This window comes from Scyliorhinus torazame, chromosome 30 (genome assembly GCF_047496885.1).
Source record: "Scyliorhinus torazame isolate Kashiwa2021f chromosome 30, sScyTor2.1, whole genome shotgun sequence".
Taxonomy (NCBI): Eukaryota; Metazoa; Chordata; class Chondrichthyes; order Carcharhiniformes; family Scyliorhinidae; genus Scyliorhinus; species Scyliorhinus torazame.
Window position 1 is genome coordinate 3,691,703 of NC_092736.1, and position 17,878 is coordinate 3,709,580.

Here is a 17,878-nt window from a genome sequence, read left to right on the forward strand (position 1 = left end):
CCCTCAGTACTGACCCTCTGACAGTGCAGCACTCCGTCAGTACTGACCCTCTGACAGTGCAGCACTCCCTCAGTACTGACCTTCTGACAGTGCAGCACTCCCTCAGTACTGACCCTCAGACAGTGCGGCACTCCCTCAGTACTGACCCTCTGACAGTGCGGCACTCCCTCAGTACTGACCCTCTGACAGTGCGGCACTCCCTCAGTACTGACCCTCTGACAGTGCAGCATTCCCTCATACTGACCCTCTGACAGTGCAGCACTCCCTCAGTACTGACCCTCTGACAGTGCGGCACTCCCTCAGTACTGACCCTCTGACAGTGCAGCACTCCCTCAGTACTGACCCTCTGACAGTGGGGCACTCCCTCAGTACTGACCCTCTGACAGTGCGGCACTCCCTCAGTACTGACCCTCTGACAGTGCAGCACTCCCTCAGTACTGACCCTCTGACAGTGCGGCACTCCCTCAGTACTGACCCTCTGACAGTGCAGCACTCCCTCAGTACTGACCCTCTGACAGTGCAGCACTCCCTCAGAACTGACCCTCTGACAGTGCAGCATTCCCTCAGTACTGACCCTCTGACAGTGCAGCATTCCCTCAGTACTGACCCTCTGACAGTGCAGCATTCCCTCAGTACTGACCCTCTGACAGTGCAGCATTCCCTCAGTACTGACCCTCTGACAGTGCAGCATTCCCTCAGTACTGACCCTCTGACAGTGCAGCATTCCCTCAGTACAGACCCGCTGACAGTGCGGCACTCCCTCAGTACTGACCCTCTGACAGTGCGGCACTCCCTCAGTACTGACCCTCTGACAGTGCGGCACTCCCTCAGTACTGACTCTCTGACAGTGCGGCACTCCCTCAGTACTGACCCTCTGACAGTGCGGCACTCTCTCAGTACTGAACCTCTGACAGTGCAGCACTCCCTCAGCACTGACCCTCTGACAGTGCGGCACTCCCTCAGTACTGAACCTCTGACAGTGCGGCACTCCCTCAGTACTGACCCTCTGACAGTGCAGCACTCCCTCAGTACTGACCCTCTGACAGTGCAGCCCTCCCTCAGTACTGACCCTCTGACAGTGCGGCACTCCCTCAGTACTGACCCTCTGACAGTGCAGCACTCCCTCAGTACTGACCCTCTACAGTCGCACTCCCTCAGCACTGACCCTCTGACAGTGCGGCACTCCCTCAGTACTGAACCTCTGACAGTGCGGTACTCCCTCAGTGCGACACTGGAAGCTTCAGTTCAGAACGTGTGATTCAGTATCAAGAGTGGCATTTGCATCATCAATGTTCTGACTCAGAGGTGAATCCATTACTAACAGAGGTATCACTAACCCACAACGCAAGCCCCTCCGGCATGTGTTCCTTGGGGAGGGAATCGTTTGCTAATCCATACACGGGTGCCTCTCAAACCTTCTTACCTGCAATTGTCCCAGTCTCGAGTGACAGCGTTTCAACCTCGAAACAACCAATCACTGGACAATAAAATTTCACCAAAGCTAGCAATCCTGATGATTTCCAGCCTTCTTCAGAGGAGCCAGTGATAAGAAGCTTATTCTGCCCAAGTCAATGAGACATCTCTCTTTATTGGGCATCTTTGTCTAATATTAGTCACCAACCCCAGGTTAAGTCTGCTGGAGAGCTCCCATTAATTGTACACATCTCTCACTTGGTACCGCCTGAGAGCAAATTGTTCCAATCGTTCCACGGCCTCACCCCTCCTCGTCTCCACATCCCTCCAGCCCCACGTCCCTCCAACTGTGGCCTGCTGTGCCCCCTCAAATCCCTCCACCCCAGCACAGGGAAGACCATGCCTCCATCCACTTCGAGGCTAAGCTCTGGAATTCCCTTCCCAAATCTTCTCTTCTCTCCCTATAAGAACGGCATGCTTGCCTTCATTGGCCGGGGCATTGAGTATAAGAATTGGCAAGTCATGTTGCAGCTGTATAGAACCTTAGTTAGGCCACACTTGGAGTATAGTGTTCAATTCTGGTCGCCACACTACCAGAAGGATGTGGAGGCTTTAGAGAGGGTGCAGAAGGGAATTACCAGGATATTGCCTGGTATGGAGGGCATTAGCTATGAGGAGCGGTTGAATAAACTCGGTTTGTTCTCACTGGAACGACGGAGGTTGAGGGGCGACCAGATAGAGGTCTACAAAATTATGAAGGGCATAGACAGAGTGGATAGTCAGAGGCTTTTCCCCAGGGTAGAGGGGTCAATTACTAGGGGGCATAAGTTTAAGGTGAGAGGGGCAAGGTTTAGAGTAGATGTACGAGGCAAGTTTTTTTTACAGAGGGTAGTGGGTGCCTGGAACTCGCTACCGGAGGAGGTGGAGGAAGCAGGGACGATAGTGACATTTAAGGGGCATCTTGACAAATACATGAATAGGATGGGAATAGAGGGATACGGACCCAGGAAGTGTAGAAGATTGTAGTTTAGTTGGGCAGCATGGTCGGCACGGGCTTGGAGGGCCGAAGGGCCTGTTCCTGTGCTGTACTTTTCTTTGTTCTTTGTTCCATTAAAACTTTAAAAGCCAAACACTGTTTATCCAGACGTCCTGTCACCTGTCCTTCAGCTCCGCATCAATCTTGTTTTCCGATTACACGGCTGTGGGGTGCATTGGAGTGTTTGCTGCATCGAGGGTGATAATTAAATGTCAGTTATTGTCCCAATCCAGACAGATGGTCAGAGGTAATCGCAGAATATTGAAAATGTCACCCTCTTCTTGACCCAGTGCCATTATACAAACTCCCAGTTCAAGACCACAAGGTCATGTTAATGTCTGCGATAAACGTCACTAAAGTTCATCCTCGGGTCAGTTTTCACTCCTCCCGACAGATCTCAGCATCTTGGACCTCCTGCCAAGTGCTTTATTTTCTTTAGTCACCAGGTCATTTTCAGTCTTTCTAAAATTGACCACACGTTAACAGCACGTGTGTGTGAAGCTCGAGTTAAACATGTAAACACGCGGGGCCCAACCAGATGACTGAAGCTCCATTGTGGCTCCTTCTACATTGCGGAACACAGACCTTTGGGATCGTGAACTTTACCAGGTCATCATTCTCTCGTGTCTCAGGTCAAAGGGTGTCGAATCGAAGCAAGGCCAGGAACTAAACTCCTTCCGTTTCCCCAAAATCACACAGCACAAGCTGCTCGATGGGCTCCACTGCCAGAAAGACCTCGGGATTGAGCCCCTCCCAGCCCCTCTCACTGAGCACACGGCCACTGCAGCGTGGGCTTCTTTGCACAATGGTTACCTCCAGCCGTACCCCCTCCCACCCAGGCTCCGAGAGGAGAGGGAAGGGCACCAGGTGGTGTCCAAGCTCCCGGTTCAGACTAAACTGTGAGAGGAGCTGAACTATCTAACCCGAACGAGCTTCATATTGCACCAACACCAACTTGCCAAAACATCCCAAGGCACTTTGCGGGAACGTTGAACCGAATTTGACATTCGGACACGTCAGGATGTATGGGGGGGGGGGGGGGGGGGGGAGTTGATGACAGGTTCGGTCAAAGAGGCTGCTGAAGGCACAGGTGTCGATGGAGAAACAACTTTGCGAGGTGCAGGATTGTGAATCGGAGGAGTGCAGAGATCTCGGAATGTTGTCGGTTACAGAGATTGGGAGGGGTGAGGCCATCGGGATGTTGACAGACCAAACGGGCATTTGACGCGTGCGAGGTCAGGACTGTGTCCCGCTCAATGCAACCTCGCATTGGGCAGCACTTCCTGGTCAGGGCTCACCCACAATGAATGGTGAAGAATCCCCACAGTGCAGAAGGAGGCCATTCAGCCCATCGAGCCTGCCCTCTGAAAGAGCACCCTAGCTAGGCCCACTCACCAGTGCTTTCCCCGTAATCCCCGCCTAACCTGCACCCTAACCTGAAACCGGAGCACCCGGAGGAAACCCACGCAGACACGGGGAGAAGGACCTCTCCATGGAGGGCAGCAGTGCCTGTAAAATCACAGCTCCAACTCCAGTCAATACATCCAGGAATGGAGGAGAGAAAACAGAACGCCTTCCGCCATCTCGGAGTGAGGAAAACAACTTTATTGCAACCAGTCTGGACATTTCAGGCGGGAGTCTCCCTTCTGGGGACGAAGTCTCCACGCCCGCCGGAAAACGGGAGAGAATCACTCCGGACTTTTTCCTCGAAGGTCCGGGTGATTTTCCGATTTCCAGAGGGCTAGCAGAGCCCCGGCATGCGTCCCAGAGCTCTGGCTGCTGGCGGGGCCCTGCTAGCCAGACCGCCCGGCCGCGCTTGCGACAGTGGCCGCAAGCGGGTCCGCGGAGCCACACTGTGGGTCCGCGCGGAGGGAGTTGTGTCCCTCCCAGATTGCGATGGCCCGCCAATCGGTGGCTCCCGATCGTGGGAATGGCCACCGCTGAGGGCCCCCCCCCCCCGGTGTCAGATACCCCCTGCCCCCCCCACCAGGACCACCACCGCAGCCGCGGGTCCGAGCTCCCGCCGGGTGGTACCACATGTAAACCAAGTCAGCGGGAATCCGGCCGGTCGACCACGGAGAATCGCCACGTGGGCCTGTTCCAACAGCCTCTGACCGGCGCCGTGTCGACTGCGCGCACGGGACTGGCGGGTCCGCGGAGAATCGCCACAGGGGCCTGTTCCAACAGCCCCTGACCGGCGCCGTGTCGACTGAGCGCACAGGACTGGCGGGTCCACGGAGAATCACCGGATTTCCAGCGTGAGCGGCTATTCTCCGTCCCTGCGTCGGGCGGGATTCCAGCGCGGTCGGTCGGAGAATCCCGCTCTTAGTCTGGAGTGAGTGAATCCTGTTGACCCTGCCCCTCAGACTTGTTAAGCAGGCAATTTGCTCCCCTCCTGTGGGCACTGATAATCTGCAAACCTTATTTGGGCTGGTGTGTGATAAACCTCAGGCAAACCTCAATCATTTATCACAGAATCAGCTCTGGAAAAACAGCAGGAAGAAAAACAAATTAATTCACAATTTCATAAACGAGGATTGTGCAAATTATCTGTCACAGAAACACAGTGGGAAGGAAAGGGAATGGGATCTGAATGGGGCAACCTATCTACCCCTCGAACAGAGCGCTCCTTCTGAATGGTAATATCGAGTGGCACTGGACTTCCCATCGACCGGGAAAGCAGCCAATGCCTCATTTCTCCGGAATCCAAGCAGGTGGTCAGGCAGCATTATAAACTACATTTGGATCAATTAGCAGACACAGTTTGAATAGATATATCTGCATTGGCTTCTCGCTATTTCCTTTTCTTATTCCTATTGATCCAGTATTCTGCTAACAAGACGGGAGCAGATCGGCACAGATTCCAAGCTTCTCTCCAGCACGAGGAACCTGTGCACAACCACAACCGTCTCAGTGCTAGTCCAGTGCCCCAACTGGGCCTCCGCCCATGTTCGGGTCAGCTCTGGGACGGTGCCGGGGCTGCAGTTACTCCAGTACAGCTTCACTTCAGGACAGAAGTGGGGTGTTCCCACACAGAGTTAGCAAAAGTCGCGTGTTTCTCAGGGGAGCGCTGTTCGCTGGCGGAGATTCTATCCTCCCGCCAGTCGTCAATGGGATTCCCCATTGAAGCCCCCCCACCCCACCGGGAAACCTGCGGGTGGGGGCGCACTGCCCCGGGGAACCTGCGGGTGGGGGCGCACTGACCTGGGAAGGGTCTAGTTTCTGCACAGACTAACCAGATTCACTTACTCCCCCTCCTAGACTGACACCCTGCATCCTCCAGACAACTCACTGACCTACTGCCCTATTTAGCTACACTGATGATGAACCAATAATTTGTTTGAATTATCTTCCTGTTCCAGCACCTGAACACAGGAAGGCCCAATTTTATTCCCATTCCTTCCTGTGTCCCCTCCCTTCCATATCCCATCAGTGAGTGGTTCAGGCATCAATGTGACGGTCATTGACAACCAAATCATTGGGAAGCACAGACTGTAAAAATGGGCGTTGTCGGGAGAAGCTGGGCTGGCCAAGGTTTGCTCGACCCTGCGTCGGACGACTGGTGCGTCACCATGCTGAGTTAGTCGCCTCACTCATCCCGATGTTAAAACTGGGCTTCTTCCACCCCCGCTCCTTCGCTCCATGAGGTGAACATATTAATGAAATGAAATGAAAATCGCTTATTGTCACAAGTAGGCTTCAATGAAGTTACTGTGAAAAGCCCCTAGTCACCACATTCCGGCGCCTGTTCGGGGAGGCTGGTACGGGAAAGCTGGCATTCAGGTATTCAATTAATTTTCAACGGCAGTTTCAACCACATATTTCCATGTCCTCCCCCCCCCAGTCGATACCTCGCCACCTGCTCTCCTGCGAAGCACAAGTCACGTTCGTGCTACACAAGTGCCCGGCAATGACCATCTCAGCAGGAGAGAATCTAACCATCGCCCCTTGACATTCAACGTCATTACCATCACTGACTATCCTTCACTGTCATCACCATTGCCGATTCCTCCCCTATCAATATCCTGGGATAAACTGGACCCAGCCATATAAATACTGTGGCCACAAGAGCAGGTCAGAGGCTGGGAATCCTACAGCGAGTAACTCACCTCCTGACCCCCCAAAGCCTGTCCACCATCTACAAGGCACAAGTCAGGAATGTGATGGAATACTCTCCACTTGCCTGGATGAGCGCGGCTCCAACAACACTCAAGAAGCTCCACACCATCCAGGACAAAGCAGCTCACTCCATGGGACCTCGTCCACCACCTTCAACACCCACTCCCTCCACCACTGGCGCACAGTGGCAGCCGTGTGTACCATCTACAAGATGCACTGAAGTAACTCACCAAGGCTCCTTCGACAGCACCTTCCAAACCTGTGACCGCTACCATCCAGAGGGACAAGAGCAGCAGATACCTGGGAACCCCACCACCTGGAGGTTCCCCTCCAACTCACTCACCACCCTGACTTGGAAATATATCGTCCGTTCCTTCACTGTCGCTGGGGCAACATCCTGGAACTCCCTCCCTAACAGCACTGTGGGTGTACCTACACCTCAGGGACTGCAGCGGTTCAAGAAGGCAGCTTACCACCACCTTCCAAAGGGCAATAAATACTCGGCCTAACTAGCGACACCCACGTACCATTGGAGAATATAAAAAATCATTCTGAGCTCCCATGTGTGGGCCGGCATCCAAGCTCTGAATTTACAGACAACAGCGTAACAAACATCGGGCTGTTCAAACAGGACAAATAACTGGACACATCCCAACGCTCACCAAACACCATCTGTCCAATATCCATCCACAAAGCTGGTTTCGGAGTTCACGTTTCATCAGCTCCATCTCTTTCCCTTAAACATCCCGTTAACCTCTTTTCCCAGTAACATCGACTCTGAAGCTCATCCTGTTGGATGTTCCTCGAGAAAGGAACCTGGTTTCACTCATTGATTGTTGCCCCAGTACAAATGGGATGGAATCCTAGAGTAATTAGAGTTACACTAATTACAATTAATGCTCTCCTAGCTGCATTGAAGTGACTCCAAGGGTAAGTAGAGCGTTTATCGCACACATCTCTCTTCTGGGAGTTGGCTAATTAATGGGCTTCCTGTGAACTGGGTGATTGGACACTGTGTCGACACTCTAGCACCATGGGGTTGGCAAGGACACGTTGGGACATCACATTGCGTTTGATCGGAGCCCCCCCACCCCTTCAGCAATCGACCCGCAGTGTGTGCAAGTCCCCTCCCGTTAGCAATGGATGGGACGCTGAATCAAGGGGCAGAATTCTCCCACTTTGAGACTAGATGCTCTGGCGGGGGCGGGAATGTATTTCCACTGCGGAGGCTGGCGGGAGAACACCCCAAATCTTCCGGCCCCAATCTCATTAATAATGCACCCAGGTGGCTTATGCTGTGCCCAGTGGCGGGGGCCCGGATGGCGCGTAATCTGTCATCGTGACCGGGGCCATATTGAAAATGCGGCCAACATCACCGAGCCAACGTTGAAGAACATGGACCACCTGAGAATGAAGATAGGTCTCTGGGAGGACTCTGAGACTGGCCGGTGGACCTCCTGAGAATGGAGATAGGTCTCTGGGAGGACTCTGAGACTGGCCGGTGGACCTCCTGAGAATGGAGGTGGATCTCTAGGGTGTCTGGAAGATGGACCTCTTCCAGGGAAACTGAATCCGGAAGATCCACCTGCAGAGGCTCCTTGCCTATGGTGTTCCAGGATCCAGGATTGTGGGTAACCTTCATCCCGAACTCTGGAGGCAGACTCGGGCATCAGCTGAGTCTGGACAGTTGCACAGCTCACTATGGGGGAGGGGGGACGGTGAAGTGGGCCTTACTGACTAGGCCAGTCAGTGTTCATTGTCCATCGCTAGATATACAACTGAGGGACTTGTTGGATCATCTCACGGAGCGGTTAAAAAGCAGTCAGGTTGGTGTGGGAATGGGATCCTGTAAGGTCCAGACTGGGTTACGCCAAAGCTTTCCCACATGCCCCCCCCCCCCGCCCCCCGTCGCACTTAATCGCCTGTGTGAACTAAATGGAGGATGAGAGAGCTTTACATAGATTACATAGATTACATAGAACATACAGTGCAGAAGGAGGCCATTCGGCCCATCGAGTCTGCACCGACCCACATTAATCCCTCACTTCCACCTTATCCCCGCAACCCAATAACCCCTCCCAACCCTTATGGACACTAAGGGCAATTTATCATGGCCAATCCACCTAACCTGCACGTCTTTGGACTGTGGGAGGAAACCGGAGCACCCGGAGGAAACCCACGCGGACACGGGGAGAACGTGCAAACTCCGCACAGACAGTGACCCAGCGGGGAATCGAACCTGGGACCCTGGCGCTGTGAAGCCACAGTGCTAATCACTTGTGCTACCGTGCTGCCATGCTGTTAAATACTCAAAGGTTTTATTGTAATTGGCCATGTCTCTCACTGCAAGGCAGCTGGGATTGCTGACCATTCCCAAGGTGCAGTTCCTGGAGCGAGAACAGCCTTGGCTCCGGGTTCCTACGAACCCCCCCCCCCCCCACCCACATTCCCCCCTCCCCCCGGAGCTGGCTGTGGCTCAGTGGGCAGCCAGCTCTTCCTGTCTATGTTCACAGCCCCACACCAGAGACCCAAAACACAAGATCCTGCTCGCCACTGAGAGCTGCTGACGTCCAGATAACCTTGACCGAGGCCTGTCTGAAATCTCAGATGGATGCAACAGACCTTGAGGTATTATTCTGGAGGAGCGGTGGGGGGGGGGGGGGGTTTGGAAACGGTGAAACATGTACAAATCTCGCTTTAAATAGCGAGGTTTGTACAGTCCAAAGGCACGCAGGTGAGGTGGGATTATGGGGTTCTGGGGACAGGCTGGGGGAGTGGGCCTAGGTTGGAGGCTCTTTCAGAGGGTGGTAGTAGACTCGATGGGCCGAATGGCCTCAGTCGAGATTCTATATTCTAAGTAGGAGCGAGCTGATGGGAAATCCTGACTCAATAGCTGGACTCACACAGCCAGAATGAAAATGAGGAGAAATATTTTTCAGAAGCCTGAAGGGGACTTTGTAGTTTGTTGATGTTGCATTCGTCTCAATGGTGGGAGGCAAATAAACAGAACATCAGCCCCAAATCGACTGGGCCAAGAGAGAGATTAATTAGGACACCTCACCCTCAGTCCCAGCGGTGTTCATAAGGGGGAGTTAACACCAGCTCCATTTAAAAATAAACTAGCTGAATAAACGGATAGAGCCAAGGACAGGGTTTGTTGGGTTTGTCGGTGTGTGTGTTTGCAAGCTGGGGCCCGACTCTGATGCCCGAGAGAAATGTTAAGGTTATAAAACCTTCACCGGTTATCGATCACTCTGTGGAGCCTGCCCAAGGGACATCAGACGATTATAAAATGTTCCTCACCCATAAAACAGAGACTATCCTCCCGGAACAAGGCCAGGCCTTGCGATAGAATCAGAGACGGTCGACTCTGCATCATTATTATCGACTGAATAAATATCTGGAGTGTGTGTTTCTGCGGAGACCAGACCCTTCAAGAACAAGTCGCACAATAATTTCTCCCATCAGTTTGGAGTTGGCAGCGGACAGCCCAATGTGAAGCCAGGACTGGATTGGATTGGATTTGTTTATTGTCACGTGTACCGAGTTACAGTGAAAAGTATTTTCCTGCGAGCAGCTCAACAGATCATTAAATACATGAGAAGAAAAGGGAATAAAAGAAAATACATAATAGGGCAACACAACATATACAATGTAACTACATAAGCACTGGTATCGGATGAAGCATACAGGGTGTAGCGTTAATGAGGTCAGTCCATAAGAGGGTCATTTAGGAGTCTGGTAACAGAGGGGAAGAAGCTGTTTTTGAGTCAGTTTGTGCGTGTTCTCAGACTTCTGTATCTCCTGCCCGATGGAAGAAGTTGGAAGAGTGAGTAAGCCGGGTGGGAGGGATCTTTGATTATGCTGCCCGCTTTCCCCAGGCAGCGGGAGGTGTAGATGGAGTCAGTGGATGGGAGGCAGGTTCGTGTGATGGACTGGGCGGTGTTCACGACTCTCTGAAGTTTCTTGTGGTCCTGGGCCGAGCAGGTCGCCACTTAAAGCCTGGAGATTTCCCGTTACCCACAAACCCCCTCCTTCACACACACACACACACCACTGTCACTCCACCCTGCCCAACACCCTGCTGCAGTACAGAATCAGGAGCATATATTACCGAGAGATCCCAACCTCACCAATCGCTCACCTCGAAATTAACTGCTTCGCCAGCCAAAAAATAAATAAGCGGAATTCTCTTGCTCTGTTGGAACCAGTCACACATTCTAACAGTGAGATAATACTTCTGACAGAACACAGCCTTGTCGCTATTTATAAAACAAGTGCTCTGACCTGACCGAATCTGAAGGCATTGGGCTAACTTTGGAGAGTAAAGGTATCACGTGACCCAACTCAGCCCCCTCTTTGGGTCCTTTCATGAGCTCTTTTGTCAATTTACACTTCAGCTCCCAGTTTGCTCTTACCTGCTGGGTTCCCGAGGGCTTCTGGGCTCGATGGGAATGTTGCCTCAACGCAGGGGTTGCTGGGAGACGCAGTGGGAAGTAGTCCAAAGCTCAAATCACCGGAATATTTTCAGACCAGAGAGATCTCTGCAAACCACAGGGTCCATCTGGAAAAGCTCACTTCAGTATTCCCAGTGACGCAATCTGTGGGGAGGGAATTAAAATGAGATGTTGAACTGTTCAAGGCAAAAAAAGGAAGGTCCTTTCACACAACGTATTGGCTCTGGCGGAAGGGTTATGGTCAGACTCTGCTTTGGTCTCCGAAACCTACTGTCTGTCTGCTTCACTCCCCAACAATCTGCATTGAAATAGCACGTTTAACGGAGTAAAACATTCTAAGGCACCTCACACGAACATTATCAGACAGAATTTGACACTGAGCAGTTCAGGTGAGCTGAAGATTTTGGGGAAAAATCACAGAATCAAACAGGCCCTTCAGCCCACCAAGCTAGCCCTGACCGTAAAGCTCCTCTAAGGCACCACCATGCCAAGTCCAGGATCATGTGGACTGGTTCCTGGGGCAACCCTTGTCCCTGCCCGTCTGCCCCACCGACAACCCATAACCCCCAGTTTGCCGAGGTCTCTGGCCGTACGGCTGACGACTATTGCGAAATGCGAATTTGCAATCGTGGTTAAGTGAGCATTTCACGCAACCCAAGTGGATCTCGTGGGTGGGCAGGTCATGTATCATGGGGGAGTCATTGCCTGGCTTCCCAATCAGACCGTGATGCCTGGACACTGTGCGTGACCACTGCGGGACGCAGCACCACACACGCAGCAGCCAACATCCGAACACCCAGGGGATGGGGCACAGCTCTGGGAACATGTCCATGGCTGGAGGGTGGGTGTGCCACAGGGAGAGGACCTGCGCCCGGTCGAGGTCATGTTTTGAGCGAGTGTCCGGGGGGGGGTCTGGAGAGATGGGCAACGAGTTCGGAAGTCTGTCCTCATTGCAGATGAAAGTGTCAGAGGCATCGTTGGGTTGTGCTCGAGGGTGTTTAATGTGTTTTACAATTCCTCATCCTCCCGATGATGCCACCTCCCCATCATCACCCCCCCACAACACCCCCCTCACCCTGCCCCTACCCCTGGTGCCCTCAGTGTTACTCGATATGCTTTGCCCTCCTAACTCTGCCACTACCTCGAGGTGTGTCCCCAGAATCTGAGGTGGGGGCAGCCAGCTGGTTACCTCGTCCCATGGCCTTTGATGCCCCTGGCAGGCGTCCTCTGAGGGCCCCGGCTCACTTGCCGGTGGCACATTCACGGCCGTGCCACCCTGTCCCGTGTGCTGGCTGTGAGACGTGGGGGAGCTGGTGGTCACCATTGCCGCACCATGGGTCGGGTCCGGGTTGGCACCCGCGTCCCCTCCTCCCGGTCGGTGCCCAAAGGGCCCGAGGGTTGACCTTGGGATGGGGAGGCAGCTGGTTCGAGCCCCGGCTGCCCCTGTATCATCTGGCTCTGCCAGCCCTGGCGGCTCCCCATGCTCCGCACCACGTGTTGATGCCCTCGGCGATGCTCCTCAGTGACTGGGACATGCTCCTCGGCGCATCGGCCATTCCCATCTGAGAGCGGGACATGTCCCGCAGAGCCTCATCAAGGTCCGCCTGGTGCTGGGTCACATCCCCCAGCGAGTCGGACATTCCCATCTGAGAGCGGGACATGTCCCCTGAGGGAGGTCATTCGGTCCATCGAGTCTGCACCGACCCACTTCATCCCTCACTTCCACCCTATCCCTCTAACCCAATAACCCCTCCTAACCGTTTTGGCCACTTATGGGCACTTTATCATGGCCAATCCACCTAACCTGCACGTTTTTGGACTGTGGGAGGAAACCGGAGCCCCCGGAGGAAACCCACGCAGACACGGGGAGAACGTGCAGACTCCGGACAGACAGTGACCCAGCAGGGAATCGAACCTGGGACCCTGGAGCTGTGAAGCAGCAGTGCTAACCACTGTGCTACCGTGCTGCCCTGTACCTTCAGTTGCCTCGACCCTAAGCTCTGGAATTCCAACAGCTATGAAAGTCTAGCGGTTCAGCCGGAGGAGGTCTGGGGTGCGGGGGAGGGAGGGGGTGGGGGGGGTGGAGGACCGCGTGACGAGGCCGGAGTGGTCGCTCTGTAGCTGGGCTGTGGGTGAAACGTGTCGGTCAGCGCAGAGTCTGTAGCATCACAGAGACAGAGATTAAAATCACAGCTACTGGACTGCTGGCTCCCACTGGAAATATCATTCACCACATTTTAGAATTTTGAGCTTTTTATTATCAGAGACTTTATACGAGTAATCTTCCGGCTTATGTATGAAAAATGGGTGCTTTTGTGGAAGATTCTGTTGCAGCATCGAGCTGAGCCGAGTGTTATTTATCAAAGGGAGCTCGGATCAGAGAAGTGAAATAAAAATAGCCTGTGAGCTTTGATTACAGTGCGTATAAAAGGGAGTTGATAAATCACGGAGATGGCGCCTGCTGCAGGGGCAGGTGGCATTTTGTGGAATGGTGTCGTTAACCCATTAGGAGTCACCTGCCACACACACTGGGCAATATTTTCACCGGACACTATTTTTACACACACACACACACAATGTCCCAAAAATCACCTCCACAAGGATCTGGACGATTAAATGGCCATCGCTTAAATTACATCAGAAATGGCATCAAGACATGCGGGGATAATGGGTAAGAATGGCCTGGAGTCAACAAGGATCGGTTTCAATCGTGGACCAGACCCCAGAGTGCAATGGCCTTTTCTTTCTTCTAGGTCCTGTCCAATGGGCTTCGTCAAGAATATCAAATGAGGGCATAAAACCTGATCGGGATATAGTGTGCCACACAGGCTAAGCCATACAGGCGCCTGGAACACAACACCCAAGCTCTGACAGTACACAGGAGCTCAACAGGCCCACAGACAACAGGAGCTCTACAGGCCCACAGACAACAGGAGCGCTACAGGCCCATAGACAACAGGAGCTCTACAGGCCCATAGACACCAGGAGCTCTACAGGCCCACAGACAACAGGAGCTCTATAGGCCCACAGACTGCAGGAGCTCTACAGGCCCACAGACTATAGGAACTCTACAGGCCCACAGACTATAGGAACTCAACAGGCCCACAGACTATAGGAACTCTACAGGCCCACAGACAACAGGAGCTCTACAGGCCCACAGACAACAGGAGCTCTACAGGCCCATAGACAACAGGAGCTCTACAGGCCCACAGACTGCAGGAGCTCTACAGGCCCACAGACTATAGGAACTCTACAGGCCCACAGACAACAGGAGGTCTACAGGCCCACAGACTATAGGAACTCAACAGGCCCATAGGCTATAGGAACTCTACAGGCCCACAGACAACAGGAGGTCTACAGGCCCACAGACTATAGGAGCTCTACAGGCCCACAGACTGCAGGAGCTCTACAGGCCCACAGACTATAGGAACTCGACAAGCCCATAGGCTATAGGAGCTCTACAGGCCCACAGACTATAGGAACTCGACAAGCCCATAGGCTATAGGAGCTCGACAGGCCCACAGACTATAGGAACTCGACAAGCCCATAGGCTAGAGGAGCTCTACACGTCCACTGGCTGTAGGAGTTCTACAGGCCCACAGTCTATAGGAGCTCTACACATCCACTGGCTGTAGGAGTTCTACAGGCTACTGTACGCAGCAGCTCTAAGCCCCAAGCCCCAATGACATTACCCAACTCCAAGAGCTGGGACGTCATTCGCCGACCCCCCACTGGGTCGGAGAATCGCCGGGGGCTGCCGTGAATCCCGCCTCCGCCGGTTGCCGAAGTCTCCGGCAACGGAGATTGGGCGGGGGCGGGAATCGCGCCGCGCCGGTTGGCGGGCCCCCCCGCTCGATTCTCCGGCCCGGTTGGGCCGAAGTCCCGCCGATAAATTGCCTGTCCCGCCGGCGTAAATTAAAGCACGGCGGGACAAGGCGGCGCGGGCGGGCTCCGGGGTCCTGGGGCGATCTGACCTCGGGGGGTGCCCCCACGGTACCCTGGCCCGCGATCGGGGCCCACCGATCCGCGGGTGGGCCTGTGCCGTGGGGGCACTCTTTCCCTTCCGCCTCCACAACGGTCTCCACCATGGCGGAGGCGGAAGAGACTCCCTCCACTGCGCATGTGCGGGAAACTGTCAGCGGCCGCTGACGCTCCCGCGCATGCGCCTCCCCGACATGTCATTTCCGCGCCAGCTGGCGGGGCGGAAATTCCTCCGGCGTTGGCCTAGCCCCTCAATGTTGGGGCTCAGCCCCCAAAGATGCGGAGCATTCCGCACCTTTGGGGCGGCGCGATGCCCGTCTGATTGGCGCCGTTTGGGCGCCAGTCGGCGGACATCGCGCCGTTTGGGGAGAATTTTGCACATTGTCTCGCTATAATAACTAGATCAACAAGGTCTTGATATTCAACACAACAGACTCACACACACACAGGGCCTTCCCCAGGCAGATTACACCTGGATCGCTCAGCACTCATTAGGAAATGTTCAGTCAGTTTAGCGAATGGTTTAATAATGAGCAAGTTTGTGTATAGTCTGAACCTACACCCGCCTCCTACACCCTTCCTTCCAGGAAAAAGGGGAGAAGTGTTCATGGCTCTCACCAGCGAGCAAAAGGGGTATCGAGACTGGGGTTTCCCGTCCGGACACACTGGTGGGATCTTCAGATCACGACGGCAATAAAGCCATTGGAAATATTGGAAAGGGAGAGCTCAGGGAGATCAACCATGGTCTTGTTGAATGATAGGGAAGTCCAGAAGGGCCGAGTGGCCAACTCATATTTCTTCTGTTCTTTTGAATATGACAGAAGCCCTCTCCCGATTAATTTAATGGGCTTGGCTTTAAGAGCATAAAATGTTTTTAATTTAAAACATACTTGATTCAATTACTCATTCTCTCTGGGATGTGGGGTTTGACAGTAATGTAACTACTCCTACTTCTTAAAGACCATCTTCACAATTCACTGGGGTGCATTCTACAACTTTCAAACCAGTCGCGATATTCTTAACATCCTGTGCATTACATCTTGTGGCAAGACTAATCTGACCATTAGTCAGCCCAAACCCACTCGTCTGATCCTGAAGGAAACAGCCTCGCTGTGCAGAGCAGACAGCAAATCTATTCAAGGAATCCCTTGTCATTTTCAACAATGTTCATCATGGTTTCCTTTTCGAAATATCCATCTCTTCTTTACACGCTCTCTCCTTCTCTTTCACTCTCTCTCTCTCTCAACCTCTTTCTCTTTCACTCTCTGATTCTCTCTCACTGACCCGCTTTCTCCTTTACTCTCTGATTCTCTCTCTCTCTCACCCTCTTTCTCATTCACTTTCTCTTGCCTCCTCTCTCTCTCGCTCACCCTTTCTTACCCTCTTTCTCCCTTAGCCTCTTTCTCGCTCTCACTCTCGCGCTCTCTCTCTCTCTCTCTCTCTCCCTCGTGCTTAGATACTGCTCTGAATTCTCAGCCCTGCTGCTGGTAGTGGAGAGCCAGCTGACTGGTTTTCTCTTTCCAGGAACTGACAGGTGCTGCTTCCTCTGCCTGAGTCAGCCCAGTGTGACAATATGAGAAATGTACAGAACTGTAAGGGTTAATGTTATGTCCCAATCAACCACTAGAGGGAGCTAGATGCAGAACTAGATAAAGCATCGATGCTATGCCTTCTGGGAGAGTGTTGAGGAGAAGGCTAGGAGAAAGACTGTAGCAAAGATAGTGTGAGTGAGAGCAGATCATAGTTATTGTATTAGTGTAGAGATTAGTGGTAGATGAGTGTAGATTGAATATTTATTGTCAATTGTTTATTATATGGAAGTAAGAGTGGAATTCAATTAAGTAGTGTAAATAAATCTTTAGCTTTGTTTAATATAAAAGCTAATTGTGGTCTTTGTGAACACTACGCCAACCATCCTGGGATCTGAACCACAAAGAACACCACACGCAGGTGAGTGTTAAAACAGTGGTTTGTTTGTCACTGCCTCTGCCTGGACTGTTCTCTAGCTTCCAGACAGAGGCCTCGGTAATGGGGAGCTTCCAGCAAGGGGTCTCTCTTCTGGGGGGGGGGGGGGTTCCTAGACAGGGGTCTCTCTTATGGAGGGCTCCTAGACAGGGGTCTCTCTTATGAGGGGGTTCCTGGACAGGGGTCTCTGTAATGGGGGCTCCCAGGCAGGGGTCTCTGTAATGGGGGCTTCCCCCAGGGTTCTCTCTCTTATCGGGGGGTGGGGTTATGATGGGGTTCTCTGTAATGCGGGTCCCTTGTGGGGGTGGGTGTGGGGGGGGGGGGCTGTTGGGTCACCCTCATACTATGGTGGGTGGGTGACCCAGATAATTCTATGGTGGGGAGGGGAGGGCGGAATTACGTTGCGGGGGAGAGGGAGGGGCAGGGGCAGCCACTGGACCTCACTGACTGGCTGCCAGCTCAAAATGCCGGCTCGACAGCAGGATTGGCGATGGAATCCCCGCGATTCCTGCCGGGCATACATTTGCATGTCTGGGGGAGCGAATCGCCTCTGATTCTAGCTCTCGATCCGATGGCGAATCAGAGATGATTCATCTCCGGCGGGAGAACAGCCTCCGAGCCGGAGACTTCTAGCCACTAGTTTAAGTGTAAGAGGTTGACTGGGGACTGGGTTGATGAGGTTTGTGTTTGATTGAGCTTCCTGGACACACTCTGAATCAATTTGTCACGTCTCAGCGTCTCAGCGAGACGGCTCCTTCCTGGCTGTCCCCCTGAGGGGGCAGACTGCCAGAGGCAGCAACTCGCACCCTCACCCTCCCTCCCTTGTAGTGAGCAGCCTTTCCCAGGCGGCGGTTCGTGCTGGATGGCCACTAATTTACCAGCAAGCGTTAAACTGCGCTTGTCCGCA

The 17,878-nt window shown here is 53.4% G+C and overlaps 1 protein-coding gene across 1 annotated transcript in view; it reads right to left on the reverse strand.

The window, feature by feature from the left end:
- Window positions 1-17,878, reverse strand: part of lingo1a (leucine rich repeat and Ig domain containing 1a) — a 981,364-nt gene that overhangs the window by 896,120 nt on the left and 67,366 nt on the right. Inside the window, exon 2 of the transcript XR_011938493.1 lies at window positions 10,987-11,169. The gene's annotated coding sequence lies outside the window, so the exon portion shown is untranslated. The remainder of the gene's footprint in view (window positions 1-10,986; window positions 11,170-17,878) is intronic.